Raw genomic sequence first — 12,144 nt, 5'->3', positions numbered from 1 at the left:
GGCTTTCTTCGGCCCGACTTTCTTGTTTCTTTGTGTCCAGGGCTTATCATCGGCATTCCCAATCCCTCTCACTTTTCCATTGTCCATGGCGCATTTCAAATACAGAAGCGCGTTTTCTCCGCCTGTCAGTGGTCGATCACAACAGGTTGTCAAGTTCTTGTCATTTGTGTGCATAATTATCCACTCTTTGGAGATCTTATTTTGTGGATCTGACTCCACCAAAGCCCGCCCACGACTGCACGAAAAACTGAAAGCCAGCAGAGGCTTCTTCCCATGGATGCAGTCCAGTTTGTCAGGCAGCTCTTCTCTCAGCCCGAGCAATTTTCGGAATCAGTTCAGGCCTCTCGGTGACCCACACGTCCTGCATTATGTTGCTTTAATTTACGTAAATTGCAATAGCAGTCCGGCAGGGTCCACCAGTCCAGCATCCGCTCGTCCATGCTCGACTTAAATAATTTGAAAACAAATTTCAGTTCTGCTGCCTAACTGGGCATTACAAAATTGTTTGTAATGGGCATTTAACCCCGAAAAGGTTGCTTACATAAGCCAATGTTCCAATCTCCCAGCCGGCTTCCTGGCGATGTGAAAGGTCCCAGCCGGGGGTCAAAGGTCGGTCAAATATGAGCGGGCACGAGCATGTTACTCCTATTATACACCGCGAAATTAGTGCAGTTTATCCAGAGCCCGCTCCTCATGTCTACTCCCCCATCACGGCCACTCATAAGCTTGATTCCCAGCCCGAATCGAGTCGTGTGTTACGTCCAAGTTATGTCATTAATTTATTTTTTGCCCATTGTCGTGCTCTGCGGTTGCAGTGCGACATATCCAGAGGTCCCTGGTGCATTCTGTGTGGTGTGTGCTGTATGGTGTATGGTGTAGTCCAGTGCATAAGGCTAAAATTAATGCCTAATGGCTTGTTTGCGCGGGGGATGGGAGGCGGTAGGCGCACAACGATGATTGCCGCATGTTCTGTGAGGCAAGTTATTTAGCTCACTGTGAGCAAGGCTCATAATAAGCCGCCTGGTACTTATTGATTTTTACTGTTAGCAGAACGACTTGCTAACATGAAAGTCGTGTGAACAAACAGGCCAGCAAAAAAGGCCCACACGACGACGGTCGACAGAAGATCAGAGTGGTAAAAGGCCTTAGCTTTTAGCTTTAACATAACTTATGGCCAGAGAACAAGTGCGCCCTGAATTCCCCGCCGTCAGTGGCGGTGATCTACAAAACTGCAGAGTATCTAATTTGCGTGGACGGTCGTTCCTGGGCCCATTGAAATATTGCCCAAGATTGGCTCCCAGTTGTCTTCATTACCAGCGTGTTCCTTGCTCCTTTTTTGCGGGCCCGCGACCAAAAGCCGAACTGGATGCCAAATCGCCGGCCCAGTCGGAGGTGAATCCCCTGCTGGGCTGGCCAGCCGCCTCCTGCAAGGAGCCATTAAATTGACGGAAGCTGTCGCCGGGAAAACAAACGCTCCTGGCAGCCCTCTGGGCCTCTCCAGCCCATTTCAATTCGCTTTTATGCGATGGGCAATAAAATTCTACTCTAATGGACGTTCGCCAATCGCAATTACCGCAGAGAAAGAATTGGCTATGAAAATGAGTGCAATTGCCGCTGCCGTAAATTAATATGCTAATTCCACCTGCCAATGGTTCGGGGTTCCGAGTTCTGCGTTCTCGGTTCTGGGTTCTGGGTTCTGCCAATCGTGGCCAATGCCCCTGCTGCCAGCGAACATTCCATCAGGCGAGTAGATGCCAAATGGGCACTCACTTCAAACTTCAAATGCAACTGCAACTTCGAGAAGCGATCCAATTAATCGGCTTCAAAATCGAGCTTTCCACGAACTGCCAATTATTACACAATGCCGGGCGTCAAGGCTGGTGGCGAAAGCTGGATCTCCTGATCTCCAAGCCCGCGATCTTCGGAACCCCACACGGTCTAAGCACACTCAAAAAATTAACTACATTTTTAATGCACATTAAAATTCGCAGCTATCTATGCTCGGTACTTGCAAATTCTGAACCCCTAACTCATTTCTCTAAGGATTCATGCAGATCCCAAGCCTGTAAATCACCAGTGCCTGCATACTTTCCAAAGTTTTATTCTCCATAAAACTATTATTTTGATCTTCATACCACGTCCATTTTCTCCGCGTGCAGTCATCATCAGCATCATCTTAGTCGCTGGCCATGTGGCCATGCAAATTGGCGCGGCTGTCAAGTTGATTTGTCATCTTTCAACTTTGACAGGACGTGAGCTGCATGTAATTGCCAATGGCCGACAAGGACCAGGAGCCAAGAGGCAGGAGCCATGGAACCGAGAAACCGAGAGGCTTCTGGCCAATCTTGGCCAAGAAGGGCCCTCAGACGTTGACAGACGTTGGCAGGCCTAGCAAATTGGCACAACACGCTCAACGCTCCTCGGCAATTTGCATTTGCATCTGCTGATCTGGCTGCTCTTGCTGCCTACTCCGCATCCTCATCCTCATCCGCAGCCGCAGCCACAGCCAATCCGGTGTCGGTGTCGCATATCCAATATCCATATCGATGTCCACCGCCACGGCCATCACATCACATTGTCCTGTAGTCGCAATTAACGTTTATTGGCAAGCGGCATTCCGATTGTTTTATAATTTCGTGTTGATTTATGAATCCTCAGCTGGCTTCTGCTGCTTTCTCCGCCCCGCTCTCGATCTCATTCTGCGCCAGTCGGCTAATTGGTTGTACATGCGAGAGGATCCACTGCATCCTACACACGCTCGCAGAACGCAGCTGCCGAGATGATATATCTGGCTGGGCAAATGAATAGATAGAAGGTAGGCGATAGTGGACTGAGCGGTACCCTATAAGAAAAGCGATCCAAAAGATACATCTGTTGGATTCACATATTGATTGCTCTCTTAAAGTTTTTGGCCATGTTTAAACTAAGATCTTTGTAATATTTTCTAAGTTCTTAGCCTAACCCAGGCTACTATGTTTCCGGTATACTATGTATATAATGAAAAGTTCCTCCAAATACAATGCTGTTACCAAACCAATCCAATGCCATCATACCCCTTTCAGTGGGCATCATCGTTTGAAACGTGATTAAAGCTGTGTACAGATGCTCGACACTCTGTTTCGCTTACCTTTTCGGCGTGTGTTTCCCCCACTTAATTGGTACGATATTCGTAACAAAACAGAGCAGAAGCGGAGCGTCGCAGAACTGCCAGCCGAACGTGGTGGGCATTTAAAAGTCTAACGATTGCGCACTAATGACCAGCCGATATAGGGCCAGGGATTGGGATAGGGATAGGAATAGGGATAGGAATAGGAGCAGGAGCAGCGGAATAGGGACTGCGATCCCAGCGCTGTCCGTCTGCCTGTCCACACCCACGCCCAAGTTCTAGTTTCCCTCTCAGGGGGATCAGTCCCGACCAGTCCAGGCCAAGCCTTTCGATTCCCGACTCCCGATTCCCAGCCGAACCGAATCCTACGACTTTTGGCCGCAACTGAAGCATCTAACGAATGTCGCAAACAACAACCACTGGCAAACATCATCTTGATAATTGCCGAAAACGAAACCCCTGTGTTCAGCCAACTGAAGTGCGGTTCTGTCCCGGTCTTTGCCTTTTGGCTTTAGGTGGTCTGCTTAACAGGCTGCCGGGCTGCCACGCCCACTGCTTTTGGTGCGGCCCAACCCGGCGAGGAGTACATGCATTTTAAGGGCCTTACATGTCGATTTCGGACGATTGTCGAGATTAGTGGATGTTTGTGGACGCTGTGGACGGGCTGGCATGGCGAGTGGAAAATGGAAAATAGAAAATGGGCAACGGCAGCTGGAAATCCGCGACGCGGCTGGCTCGCCCAGAAGGACAGAGTGTCAGCCAAGCTCCGGCTGCAAATCTCTATTCCACTCTCCTCGGCAATCCAGAATGCAACAGCGAACAGCCGAGTTCCCATAATCAGCATTCAGGTTTCTTTTAATTCACGGTCCGTTTATAGCATTTGCATAATCAAGGTGGCTCCCAAAAGATTTCCAGATTTAATGCTTAAATTAGTTTGTGACCATGCTGAAAGCATTTAAATATAGACCTTCTGTGATTACCTTATGAGTGCTTGTATAAACGCCACGTTTTTAATTAGGGGGAGGCGTCCATTTGCATGCTAATTAACCAGCGAACTTTACAAGCACTATTAGAAGGAGTTTCAATGACTTCTTGTACATTAACCCGCTGGAGAATGAATTCCTTATGGCAATACTTCAAAGTCTGCAGTTACAAATCGATCTGTGAGTTCCCCTACCGCTGCCCCCGAGACCACCTGACCGTACTCAATTTGCCAGCAACCGAATGATGAGTTCCGTCCAATCCGGCCCAACCCGTTGCCAAATGTGTCAAAGGTGACACAAGAAGCAGCGGCGGCAGCAGAAATCAATCAGAGATGAGCTAACAGTAAATGGAAATGCTGGATGGTAGAAGCTAGATGCTAGATGCTAGATGGTAAATGGAAAACGCAGTGTTCCCTCCGCTTTCATTCAAATCAATTTGTGCAGCAAGCTCGAGTGCAATTTGCAGGCAGTCAATGCACTGGCCAAACAGCTGGCCAATGCCAGAGTCCAGAACGCAGAATGCAGAAGGCAGAAGGCCGGTTCCCGTAAATTGTTTTCAGCTCTCCCGATCCGGTCGCAGGCCGCGGAGAACAGAACGGAGAACAATCAGCCTCGTGGTCAATGCCGTTCCCGCGTGGTGTTAATTTTTCCACAACTAATTCTTGGCATTAGCCGCAGAAGTCATAACCCAGGAAGCAATTGGCACTCGGCACTCGGCAATCGCATGGACGTAATGCCCATATGCATATGGCAGTATTTGCTTGGCATCTGGAGGCAATCAGCTTGATTAGACGGAAGAGGCGGTCGCACTCTGCCCCTTAACAGTACTCCTGGGAAAACGACGCTCGCCGGCAACTTGTCATCCGCGGATCACGGATCGATTGGATTGAGTAGAGATCTGGCCAGTCTCCCCAAGAGTTGACACAAATTGCGGCCACGATCGCCGAGCTGCCAGAAGATCACTCACTCGATTACGGCGAGGAAGCGTTTTGCAGTTTTCAATTTGACAGATTAATGATCCGCGCATTTTCCGCACATCAGCCAGCAATCGATTTCGCATTTTTTCATCTGGAAGAATTAGAAAACAACCGAACTGAAAATACAGCTGCATAATGGCCGAGGAGATCGATCGGGTGAAATATGAAATTTAAAACAGAGCAATTAAAAATGCAATTTGCCACAAGTGCACGAGCCTCTTCGCCTGACTCTAATAAGTGGTGCACATGCCAAATTGTAGTTAGCCGGACGGGGTTCAGCTCAGCTGCCACCATAAAAACATTTATAAGCCTCATTATGAAGACCAGAATTTCTTGTCATTGAGCCCCGGCGATTCGAGCGCTGCCAGACTTTCACCGCGTGCGCTTAGAATGTTCGACAGCCCAGAATTCTCCATCGGAGAAGTGGAAATATGAGTAGAAGTCAGGGGGCAGGTGCGATGGATGTTCGCTGTACTTGTACCACTTGTCAGCCTGTACGGCCAACTGCGATTTCGTTGTTGCCATAATTCGATGTTGATTTTTCGCTGCTCAAAGTGGGCTAAGACGCATTGTGCTCTGCCAACCTGCTCGGCGGCGGCTTTGAAGTGGCCGAAAGAAATGGGCGAAAAGCGAGAACCAACAATAGAGTAACAATAACTCGCAAAACGCATCAAGTGCGTTCCGGCCAAGTTTGTGCCCTAAGTCTTTTGTTTCGGCTGCGCGCTTTAGTCAAGGCACGTCTTAATGTTTGCTCGCCAGCGCAAAACAAATTGTGGCCAGGCCAAGAAATCTAGATTTGGTTAAAGTGTGGGCTTACATAGGCATTAAAATGTGCTAAAATCGAAGTGTATATATAAAGGAGTGTCCCTTTTCCTGGAGGATCAGGACTCTTCGAAACCTTAAATAGGAAACCGAAAACTTATTTCAATAAAAATAGATTTCATTTTCCAACTATTTTAAACCAGGTTGTGTCTGCGTTCTCTAGATACTGGTAAAATTTGGTTGTCTTTCTTTGCTTTGCCTTCACCCAGTTGACCCAGTGACTCGGCCCTGAGCGCCAACTGCACCACCGTTGCGGTGCCCTTGCGCCGCCAGTGGTGTCCGCTGGCCAAGTGAGTGACAGCCATCACACTCGGGTAGTCAGATACTCGAATACTTGGACACTTGGGTACCGAGTGGCCCACACACTTGCCGCATTTTCTCTTTTGCTGGAATCGTTTTCATTTTCACGGGGCCAGCTCAGCGCGGCTCGTTGGTTTCGTTTTCGTTTCGCTTTTGGGTTGAAAAGTCAACACAAGTGGCATTGAAAAGTGTCTGGGCCGGCGCACTTAATGATGCCTCTTCGCCTGGAGTTCTCACAGTCTCCGGAGAACCTGGCCAGGAATGGGAATGGAGCATGGGGAATGCTTTATTTGTGAGTGACAAATTGCTACCGCAGAGTGAAACTTAATACGGCAGATCGGCCGTGGGCCCCAGCCCCGAGTGCCCAAGTCCAAGATGGCACTCCCACTCCCGCTCTGCATCCGAATCCCAGTCGCACTCCCACTGGCAGCTCCTCTTCCCTATTGAGCTCCCAATCTGGCGGTGCAATCTGACGCACGTTGCATGCATTAAGCTATAAATTGCAAATGTTTTATTCCGCCGCCGCTGCCCTCCCCAGCTTTAATGTTTTGTTTTTGGGCGGCCGCGGGCATTGAAAATTGAATTGTTTGTTGTTCGCTGTTGCTGTTGCTGGCTCACGAAGGCCGGCGGCGACACGCCCACATTGCGTTACCCAGTCTCATTAGTGAATATCGTGTTCGGTTATTTGCCCAGCGATGGATGCGGTAAGATCCAGCCGGAGATTGCAGATTGCTTGGCCAGCAGCGGGAGCAGCGGCGGCCGCAGCAGGATCGCCTTCCATTCGCAGTCGCATTCGCATCCCCGTCCTCGGCTAGGAAAATTAATGTTCGCACATTAAGTTAAATGATTGCGAATATTAGGAAATATTGCCCCGGCCAACTGCAGTGGCACCAGCGCATGGGCGTGGAGATGGTCCGAAGGGACCTCGCGGGTGTCGGGGGAATAATAAATTAGTCCTGGCCTTGGCGGCTGTTATGTCATTATGTCTCATTAGCACTTTGGCCGGATAGTTTTGCCGGCGAATTAAAATAAAGAGCAACACCCCGGCAGCAGCCGAAGTTTGAGCCAAAAAGCGGAGCTGAGCCCGTGGAGGGAAACCCGTTTGCCCGATCGCAAAGACAAAAGGAAATGCGCTGCGCCGTTCGAGTGGAAAGTGCTGTTCGAGTGCGACTGTTCGAGTGCTTTGTGTTTGCTCCAAAAGCCGCCAAATCGGTATTCGTTTTCCGTTCGGGTTCTGCGGCTGATCGCTGGCAATTCGCCTGGAAACTTAATGAAAGCCTTGGCCGCAGAAGAAGATCTCCCGCAACGCCTTCACTTTTGATTTTTCCTCGCAAATTGCGGCCTGCAAGCAGCTGTTGCAGTTTGTGGAAATCAGCATAAAACCTCCTACATTTCACTTCACTGTCAACACGATTCATTTGCCGTTTTGGCTTGGTTCGCCGAGAGGCAGGCCGTTCATTTGCTCAATCGCTCAGTTGCCCAACTGATCAACTGATCAACCGATCAACCGACCAACCGCTCGGTTGCCCGGTTCCCATTCAAATGGGATTTTCCCTTTTCATATGCCAAAATTCTCCGTCCGCGACCTGCTGAACTCTTCCCGCGCCGCGGGAAAAAGAAAAACCCCTCGGGCACCAGGAAAACTGATATGGGTCAGGTACAGGTACAACGTCATTCCATTATTTGAATGTCCGACATGGGCTACCGTTGCCTTGGACCCAGCGAGAGCAGGAATCCTGGCCTGTAGCCCCTTGTTATTTAGTATTTACCCATTCCGTTGTCGTCGTCGGATGTCAATGTTGGCTGTCAGTTTTGCGCTGCCGCCTGACAGGCCAACAAGCCAGCGCCGGGCCATAGGAAACCGGCTAACTGGACATCTGAGATGATCTCGGGAACATCACCTACATCGCTCACTGACCACCAGTCCGCAGTCCGCAATCCGCAGACTGTGCCAATTTCCAGCGGCAGGCCGCCACACACTTCATTAATCACGGCCAGCCGAATTGGACAATGGAGTGGAGTTGGGAGCTCGCAGCTCCGAATGGAGATCTTCACAAATCATAACCGCAGAGTTTTGCCAACGTACTGACACATTTTCGTTTTGCGCCGGTAATTACGGATGGGAAGTGGCTATAAATTAACCTTAATTGAATGCATTTGACAGAGTACTTTGCTGGTGGGAGTCTCGGGCAATGAATTGGAGCAGCCTCTAATAAGTCCAATTAGAGCTCGGCCCTTTGGCCATCATCATTAGCCCATTTCCCTGGGTTCTGGCCTTTGTCTTCCCGGCCAGAAAGTGAATCTGCCAGGCCAAACTTCACTTTCCATGGCTGCCAATCCAAGAGGCCTCGGCGGCTTCTTTGTAGGCACTGCACAAATTACATCGATTTAATAACAGCCGTCGTTGGCCGGCCATTTCAATTTTTACTAGGTGTTTATGGGCAGTCGTGACACAATGGATTTGACCCCACTGGGAAGTGAACCGCGGGCGCAGCCTTTTGACATTTGGGTTTGAGTCAAGTGGATTATTCGGGCTCTTTTCTTTCGGCTATGGGGCTGGGTCAGGGAAAGCCAGTCGATTTGGACAATCAATCGTTTGCTTTCCTTGGCTAATGAAAACCGCAGCTCCTTATGAGTTTTCGGGTGTCCTAGTCCATCCCCTTGTCACTTTCTTTTGCAATCAGAGGATGGAATTCCGAACGGCGTATGCTAATTTGGTTAGAAAGTAAGTGCACATGGCGCATATCTAATTGTCCCCCACCCCCGGGCGCAGAAGAAGATCCCCGAACAAGTGAAACTGCCCAAATTTGGCGACTGCAACTGCATAAACTGCAAGTCAAATGCGAGTCAAGTCACTTTGACGGCGGGACTGGGAGGTGGAGAAGGGGCTCACGGCTTCTCGACCATAAAGCACGCAAATGTGTTGGACTCGGCCGCCTTTGTTGGCCAATTGCCCATATATAAATAAAATACCCCAGTGGGCCTGCCGTCCGAGTGTCCGGCATAAATTTGTGTAAATCTTTTTCGGCGACTTTTGTGGGCCAAACAACTGCTCCGCGAGTGGCCTCCAATTGTGCCCGCTTTTAAGCAAATTAGTTACATATATGACTGCCACTATGACTGTGTTCTTCTTCCAGGCCGACCCGCCGACCAAGTGGAGCGGCCAGAAACCAAAAAACACTGGCCACTGGCCACCGGCCACCTTTCACTGCTTTTCAAATGTCGCGCCATTGTGCCGCTGCGGCATTGTTTGATAAAAGTGAAGATAGCACTGGGATTGAGAGAAAACATTCGGAGACACGGTGTAAACAGCATTCATATCGCCGCCTGATCTAGTTTGAGCGATCGGACAAGCGGCAAATAAACAGCGGCGATCTTTATCGGTGACAGGAGGCCGACCTGTACGGTGCACTCCGGACTGGCCAGCCAGTGACCCATTGTCCCTGCCTCGCCTGGCCGGTTCAATTGAGCAGGGGGAGCCACTGGGAGAAAGAAATGGGTTGAAATATAAAGATGGTAATGGAAATACTCCCCTCTTCCAGTGTTAGGTAACTTCCATTATACTGAAGCACCAATCGATTGACACTAAAATTTTCCTTGATCACCTAAGGTTCCCCCTTATGGTTCAGCACAATAACCATGAAATCCGGAAATTCTTCTTTACAAAAAGATAATTCCATGTTTACGGGGTCGCCCGAGCGAAGACCGTACGAATTGGTTGAGAAGACCCTCGAATTACAGTCAGACGAGATAAGTGAAATATCACGAGCTCCAGATTTACCTCAACCCATCCGCAGCTCTGTTTTGATTGGGGCAACGAGTTCATCCACACGCATTTCCCAATTCCGATTCCCAATTTCAGTTCTGATTCCCAATTCCCGGTGCCCGATGGCCGGCTTCTTGTTAGCGGGCGATTATCGCCGCTGCTCGAGACCTGCAATCATAGCCGGGCCTAATTAATACGTGTGCCCAGGGCATCTCACACCCAGAGCCACACCCCCAGAGCGGAAGACCGAACCCCGAACTGAAACCGATGCAGATACATTGTGGGCCATATGCTAATTGGACGTACTCGCAGCCACTTAGCCACCCGAGATACACATCTCGCGCGGCTAATTGCTGGTCACTGGCCACATGCATTTTGTGGGTTAACAGGTGACGTGGGGCCTCAAACGCGGGCTGGAAACCCGAACGGGAAGGCGGAAACCGAGGCAGAATTTTCCCTATGACCGCCGGGCGCCACGCCCCCTTCGGAAAGAGCGGTATTTCGAAGAACAAACGAATAATTAGCATAAAGAAATGATTGCACTAATTGTTTGGCCTGGGAAATGAGAGGCACAGAGTGTGGGAACTGCAAGCGATCCTTCATTAGATGTCTCATTAATGGGGGAGCAGCAGATTTTGGCTAATTTGGGCAGGCGGCTCCATAAATTATGCAATCTGAGTGAACGAGCTGCGCCGGGCGAAGCGCACTCGAGCGGCGCTTTGAAGGCGCCGCCTGGGATTCTCACATTTGTCAACGGATCTGCAGGAATTTGCAGGCTCAGGTTCCCGGCAGCGGTCAACCTCTGCTCTATTCAAATGGCGGATAAATGCCTCCTCTGGGATTAACTTGTGACGGAGGAGGCGGTGGACTGGACTTGTGCTCGGACCGGGACTCTGGTGGCTGACCCGGCGTTTGCCTGATAAATTTCTTAATTTTAGGGATTGGGTTTTCGCCTAATTCCTGCTTGTTTATGGCCCGGCCAGCGAAACTTCCATTTAAGTCTCCTGGTCTCTTGGTTTCTTGGTTGCCCGATTTGATCTATGGCCGTGTCCGCGGTTGCCACTTGCCGGGCTGCCAGCACATAAATTCCCAATCTTTCATCGATTCTCCACGGCAGCAGAAGATCTACAGCTGCTGCCGAGGATCACAGATCGCTGATCATTGGAGTCTCGAGATGGGGGCTGCAAGTGGAAGTGGAAATGGAGCCGTGTTCATTTGCACACCGGCGTTTTCACAGATTTATCATGTTTTTTGCAGCCCATCCGGCTGAAAAAGGAAAACCGAATTTATTAATACGCCAGCCTGGCAAGTGTGAGGTTGGCACTGAAAACAAGGAAACCAGTTCCAAGGCCAGAAACTTATGGCTGCGCTGGGCGGGAAAAGGCTTACGCACATTGCCGTTAGCCCAATTCACTTTTCCCGCCTAGGAACAGCTGAGGGGCATGCCTAATTGGATGGATCTGGGATCCGTGGCCGGGGAACCCTCGGATTCAGATAAGTTGTTGACTTATCGCGTGCCAAGATGCCATCGCCATCAGTTGTGCTTAGGAGTGGTTTAGGGGCTTGGAGGTTTCGAGGCTTAGAGCGCTGCAGATGGAGATGGAGTTGGAGATGGAGTTGGAGATGGGGATGGGGATGGGGACACGGGCTGGCTGGGCAAATAAATTGCCAGCTGCCGGAGGCGGCGGAGATCCGATCCGAAGCGATCCTCCGCTTGGCATGCAAATGGCGATCAAGATCGCGATGTTTGCGTGGCCTGTTATGAGTCAATCAGACGCCTGCCTACATTGTCACCATCACTCGGCAAGGATAGGATCTCTGGCTGGATGCTCGGATGGCTGCATCTCTTCCTTGGCTGCCTGCAGCGCCGATGGAAGATGGCTAGATGGGCGCTGGAGATTGTCGCGATTGCATCATAAAATTTAACTGCCCCGCCAGCCAATTCCAGGTCCAAGAGGCTCCAAGTCAAAGTCATTGCATAAATTGGCAGCACTGCTGCGCTGCAGGAGCTGCTGCTGTTCTATCGATGGGAGATGGGCGGTGGGAGATGGGCCATGGATGTGTGCCTCGGATGGTGCTTATAAGGCGCCGCTTAGGCGAAAAGGGGCAGCACCAAATGCTGCTCCATTCAGCTGTCCACTTGGCCGAGATGTTTATGAGTTGACGAGGACAGGGACAGGGAGCCGGCCC

Source organism: Drosophila biarmipes, chromosome 3R (assembly GCF_025231255.1).
Source record: "Drosophila biarmipes strain raj3 chromosome 3R, RU_DBia_V1.1, whole genome shotgun sequence".
NCBI lineage: Eukaryota > Metazoa > Arthropoda > Insecta > Diptera > Drosophilidae > Drosophila > Drosophila biarmipes.
The sequence above is the reverse complement of the archived record's forward strand: the minus strand, read 5'-3'. Positions refer to the sequence as shown.